Here is a 6,105-nt window from a genome sequence, read left to right on the forward strand (position 1 = left end):
ACTTCTTCTTCTTTTTTTCTCTTTTATCCTTTGTTGCTCTTTTTCAGACAGCAATCATTTTTCATTTCAACACTCTGTCATCAACAATTATTTTCCTTTTGCCATTTTTACAACTTTGTGGGGGAAATACTCACCCCCACACTTTATTCCTCAACCAATCTCAACATAATCCACTAGCTCCTTCTTTCTCCCTAAGGTAAGGAAAAAATGGTCTTTTTCTTTTTAAGGTTTAACATATGCTCAAAACAAGAAAAAGAGGTTTAAGCTCAAGGGGCTACCAATGGATCAATGTCATGGTTAGCTTATTTGGCCAAGTAGCTAAAAACAAGAAATGCCTCAGTCATATCAAATCATGCATGTTCACCTAAGATGCAAAACAACAGAATCAAGCTAAACATTTGAGTACCAACAAGACATGAGCAAATCACACAAGAAAAATAGGAATGACACATGGTAGTTCATCCTTACAATAAAGCTCAAAACTCACAAGGTCAAAAACTCTTTCACAAAAGATTTATTCCAGAAACTCTCAAATCAACTCAATCAGTAAATCACAGAAACAATCCATTCATAGCACATGACTTTATTTTCCCAGAATTATGATCGTTCCAATTAGTAAATCAAATCCAAAAATCCAATGTCAATATGTTTTATTGAAAGCAAAACTTTTTTTTTTAAATAAAAACAAACAGAAAACAAAATTAGAAAAGGAAAAACAAAACAAATAGAAAACAAAAACAGAAAAGGGGGAAATCTCCCCACACCCCCACACTTTATCCATGCATTGTCCTCAATGTATTCAATATGTATAAAATGCAAAGAAAAAGTATGAAGTGTACTTACCTCCTCAAGGTGGAAGGTATGAGGGAGAAGTCAAGTTCATCCCATCCATCGTCTTATTCAGCATATCTTGATTTTCATTGAATATCCGAAGACGATGCCCATTAACTTTAAAAGTTCTTGCTGAAGATTCTTCCTTGATCTCCACTGCTCCATAAGGGAAGACTTCTGTAACAATGTATGGTCCTTCCCAAGTAGAACGCAACTTACCACTCATGTGACCAAGCTTGGATTTGTATAGTAACACCTTCTGGCCTACCTTGAAATCCTTTCTAGCCACAAGCTTTTGGTCATGGAACTTCTTGGTTTTCTCTTTGTAGAACTTTGAATTTTCATAGGCTGCAAGCCTAATCTCCTCTAGTTCTTGCAACTGAAGTTTTCGCTCATTTCCTGCTTCTTCCAAATCCAAGTTGCATGCTTTCACGGCCCAATAGGCCCGATGTTCAATCTCCACAGGTAGATGACAAGCCTTTCCAAAAACCACCCTGAAAGGTGACATACCTATAGGTGTTTTGTAGGCTGTCCTGTGTGCCCAAAGTGCATCATCCAATCTTGTGGCCCAATCCTTTCGACTAGGCTTCACTACTTTCTCTAGTATCTTTTTAATCTCTCTGTTAGAGATCTCTGCTTGTCCATTGGTTTGGGGGTGATATGGTGTAGCAATGCGATGTGTCACCCCATACTTCTTCAACATGTTCTCAAGTAGCCTATTACAGAAATGAGTCCCCTGGTCACTGATGATGGCTCGTGGTATCCCAAATCTGCAGAAAATGTTAGACCTGACAAAACTCATAACAACTCGAGAATCATTAGTCCTTGTAGCTATGGCTTCCACCCATTTGGAGACATAGTCTACAGCAAGCAAAATATAAGAAAACCCAAAAGAAGGAGGAAAAGGACCCATAAAATCAATACCCCAAATATCAAATACCTCACAATATAGCATGGGTTGTTGAGGCATTTCATCCCTTCTTGTAATGGATCTGGCTGCCCTTTGGCACTGCTCACAATTTTCATATACCCTCTGTGCATCTTTAAAAATAGTAGGCCAATATAATCCACAATCCAACACCTTCCTACCTGTTCTTTGTGTGCCATAATGTCCACCAAAAGGAGACGAATGACAGAACTCAAGCACATGAGGTATCTCGATATCTGGAACACACCTCCTTATGACTTGGTCACTACCAATGCGCCATAAGATTGGGTCTTCCCAGATATAGTACTTTGCCTCACTTTTTAGCTTGATTCTTTCATATTTGGAGAAGGAAGGAGGAATAGCAGAAACAACCAAATAATTAACAATGTCAGCAAACCAAGGTTCAGGAAACATACCTTTCACAGCAGTCAATGCTAGGAGGACTTCATCAGGAAAGTCATCCTTAATAGGAATGTTATCTTCTCCATTTTCAATCCTGCTAAGATGATCGGCTACTAAGTTATGTGCTCCACTTCTGTCTAGAATCTCAATGTCAAACTCTTGGAGCAGTAGCATCCATCTGATCAACCTTGGTTTCGAATCTGCTTTCTTCAGAAGGAATTTTAATGCTGCATGATCAGTATAAACAATTACCTTGGAACCAAGTATATACGGTCTGAATTTGTCCAAGGCAAACACAACAGCCAATAATTCCTTCTCAGTCGTGGTGTAGTTAGCCTGCGCTGTGTCCAACGTTCTGGAAGCATAATATATCACATGTGATAGCTTCCCATCTTTTTGTGCAAGCACCGCTCCTACTGCAAAGTTTGATGCATCACACATCAACTCGAATGGTAATGTCCAGTCAGGTGGCTGGATGATAGGAGTGGTGGTAAGCGCCTTTTTCAATGTATCAAACGCATCTTTGCACCTCTCTCCAAAGTCAAATACTACATCCTTTTGCAACAAGTTGGAGAGAGGGTTGGCTATCTTGCTGAAGTCCTTGATAAACCTCCTGTAAAATCCTGCATGTCCAAGAAAAGATCGAACCTCTTTCACAGAAGAGGGGTAAGGCAATTGTGAAATAATATCAATTTTAGCAGGATCTACAGATATACCATTCTTGGAAACAACGTGACCTAAAACTATACCTTGTTCCACCATAAAATGACATTTTTCAAAATTTAGAACAAGGTTAGTTTCTTCACATCTCTCCAAGACTCTAGCAAGATTAGACAAGCAGTGATCAAAAGATGAACCATATACACTAAAATCATCCATAAAAACCTCAATACAATGCTCCAACAAATCTGTAAAAATACTCATCATACATCGCTGAAATGTTCCAGGAGCATTGCAAAGGCCAAATGGCATTTTCCTATAAGCATATGTACCGAATGGACAAGTAAAGTAGTCTTATGTTGATCCTCTGGGGCAATACAAATCTGAAAATACCCAGAGAATCCATCAAGAAAACAGTAATGAGACTTACCTGCCAATCGATCTAACATCTGGTCCATGAATGGTAAAGGAAAGTGGTCCTTCCTGGTGGCCTGGTTTAGTCTTCTATAATCAATACAGACCCTCCAGCTATTCTGAATACGAGTAGGAATCAACTCGTTCTTCTCATTCTTGACCACGGTGATCCCAGATTTCTTGGGGACCACATGTACAGGACTCACCCAAGTGCTGTCAGAAATGGATATATAATACCTGCTTGTAGCAACTTGGTGACTTCTTTCTTCACAACCTCCATCAGCTGAGGATTCAGTCTCCTCTGAGGTTGCCTCACTGGCTTAGCATCCTCCTCCAAGAGTATTCTGTGCATGCAGAAAGAAGGACTAATACCAGGAATATCTGCCAAAGTCCAGCCTATTGCTCGCTTGTGATCTTTGATAACCTGCAATAGCTTTTGTTCCTGCTCGTCAGTAAGCAAGACAGATATAATAACAGGAACCCATCCCTCTCAAGATAAACATATTTCAAATGAGATGGTAAAGGTTTCAACTCCAAAGTGGGTGGCTGTTCCACAGATGGCAACATTTTATTGCCTAAGGTAATTTCAGCCACCTCAGCATCACACTTGGACGCCACAGAGGTATCAAATAGTGACACCGCGTCCTCAACATCACCTGTTTTGCAATTTTCTCTTTTGTCTAAAATTGAGCCCGAAACATTCGAAAAAGAAAAATCCAAAGAAGAAGAAAAACCAAATAAAACGTCCAAAAGTCCAAAAGCATAATTGTTCACTACATTACTCAATAAATCAATAGGGATGTCAAAACGGGCCAACCCGGCCCGTTTTGACCCGGCCCGATTTTGGCCCGCCTTTTACGGGTCAGGCCGGGCTGGCCCGATAGAGTGAAACGGGTTAAATTTTTGGACCCGGCCCGCGGGCTGGCGGGCTGGCGGGCTAACGGGCTGGCCCGCAAGTTTTTTTCCATATGTTTAATTTGTGATCCAAAATCAAATTTCAATTTGTTTCATTCCAATTTTAGTTGACTGAACATTGTCCCAATGTTATATTACCAAAAAAAATTCTCCTTCAATGAAGAATACAACAACAATGATTTATTAAACAAGAAAATGAAAATATTAAAAACACATATAAATGATGTTTTGCTCTCTACAAGTCATGAAGGTCACTGCTGTAGCATCAATACAAACCCTTTTTGGATAATGCAAGAAAATGGACAGATTGTCTACAAGAAAATGGCAATAGTTATTTTATCACAGTGGCAAGACTTCTTTATTGATCATCAGTAGGCAAGATTCAGAAACATACATAGGACAGTACACACAACTTAATATTTATTGATCACTACGCAAGATTCAGAAACAAAAACATGTAAGGGACAATACACACAAGTTCATTACCAACAGTACTTATACATTAAACATTAAACATCAACATTAGGAGCTGAAAACAGCAACACAATGTCATTATACGGCAACCCAACAACATACATGTTAATAACATAACAAAAACATCTCAATTTGAAAATGAATCTAACAGCATTTTACTACACAAACATGAACAAACAATCCAATTGCGCGATTAACGACAGCAACGAAATTGAAATTGGGGGAAAATTGAAGCAACACCACACCAACAATTACGATTCATAGAATGGGTCAAATCCAAAGAAGGGCAAATTGCAACAACAACAACCAGATATAGACCATAACCCCCAATTATGGGAAACGAATTTTAGGGTTACAAAAATTAGAAATTTAGGTTACAAATCGAAAAAAAGGGAACTAGAACGCAAAAACCTGTCTTCGCGGTGATCGTGGCCGTCGGAATCGTCCGCGAATCGGAGTTCGATGGTGGCTTTGTGTTCTCCCTGCACTGCGTTCTCTCACTGCTGCACTCCCTTCGTGTTCCTGGCCAGCAACGTGGTGGATGCCACGGTGGAGGAGAGACGCGAAGTGGTGGAGGTCACGGTGGAAGAGAGACGCGAAGTGATGAATGGGCTGCACTGCCTTCGTTCGTGTTCTTGGCCAGCGTCTTGGGTGGAGGAGAAATGGGATAGGTATGGTAGTGAGAGAGAGAAAGGAAAATGGAGGGGAATGGGAAATCTGGCAGAGAGAGCAGAGCACCAAAATTAAACACACACCTGCACGTGCTTTTTAATTAAGGCATACGGGTTGCGGGCTGGCCCGTTTTGGCCCGCGGGTTGGCCCGACGGGTTAGCGGGCTTGACTGGCCGGGTTGTCTTGGATTGACGGGCTGATTTTTCTGACCCGGCCCATGTTTTTTTGGTCGGGTTGGCGGGCCGACCCGTCGGGCTCGGCCCATTTTGACATCCCTATAAATCAATACAAAACAAAGAATGGTCTTCAATTGGGTGCTTCATGGCTTCTAGCACGTTGAACTGCACCTTCTCATCTCCTATCTCCATAGTCAAGGATCCTGCATGCACGTCTATCTTGGTACGTGCTGTCATCATGAATGGTCTTCCCAAGATGATTGTGGTTGAACTCATTCCTTCATCATCCTTCATGTCCAAGATATAGAAATCTGCAGGAAAAATTAATTTGTCCACACGGACAAGCACATCTTCTAGCACACCTGCAGGGTTAACTGTGCTACGGTTGGCCAATTGAATGACCACACCAGTAGACTTAAGAGGTCCAAGATGAAGTGAAGTAAAAACGGATAAAGGCATTACATTAATGGAAGCTCCTAAATCTAACATAGCATTATCAAACTTAGTACTTCCTATAATGTAGGGAACAGAAAACATACCTGGATCCTTACACTTTTGTGGCATTCTGACTGCAGGCTTCTTAATTAAGCTAGAGACATTTCTTCCCATGTTCACTACCTCTTTGTCCATAAT

General features: G+C 40.7%; 1 long non-coding RNA gene across 1 annotated transcript; it reads right to left on the bottom strand.

Annotated features, from left to right (window-relative positions):
• Positions 1–4,308: 4,308 nt before the first annotated feature.
• LOC114184501 lies at positions 4,309–5,336 on the bottom strand. Its single transcript, XR_003604596.1, has 2 exons — positions 5,036–5,336; positions 4,309–4,461 (listed from the first exon to the last, which is right to left on the bottom strand). It is a non-coding gene; the product is annotated as an uncharacterized LOC114184501 (long non-coding RNA).
• Positions 5,337–6,105: the final 769 nt, after the last annotated feature.

The sequence above is a fragment of the Vigna unguiculata genome, chromosome 5 (assembly GCF_004118075.2).
Source record: "Vigna unguiculata cultivar IT97K-499-35 chromosome 5, ASM411807v1, whole genome shotgun sequence".
NCBI lineage: Eukaryota > Viridiplantae > Streptophyta > Magnoliopsida > Fabales > Fabaceae > Vigna > Vigna unguiculata.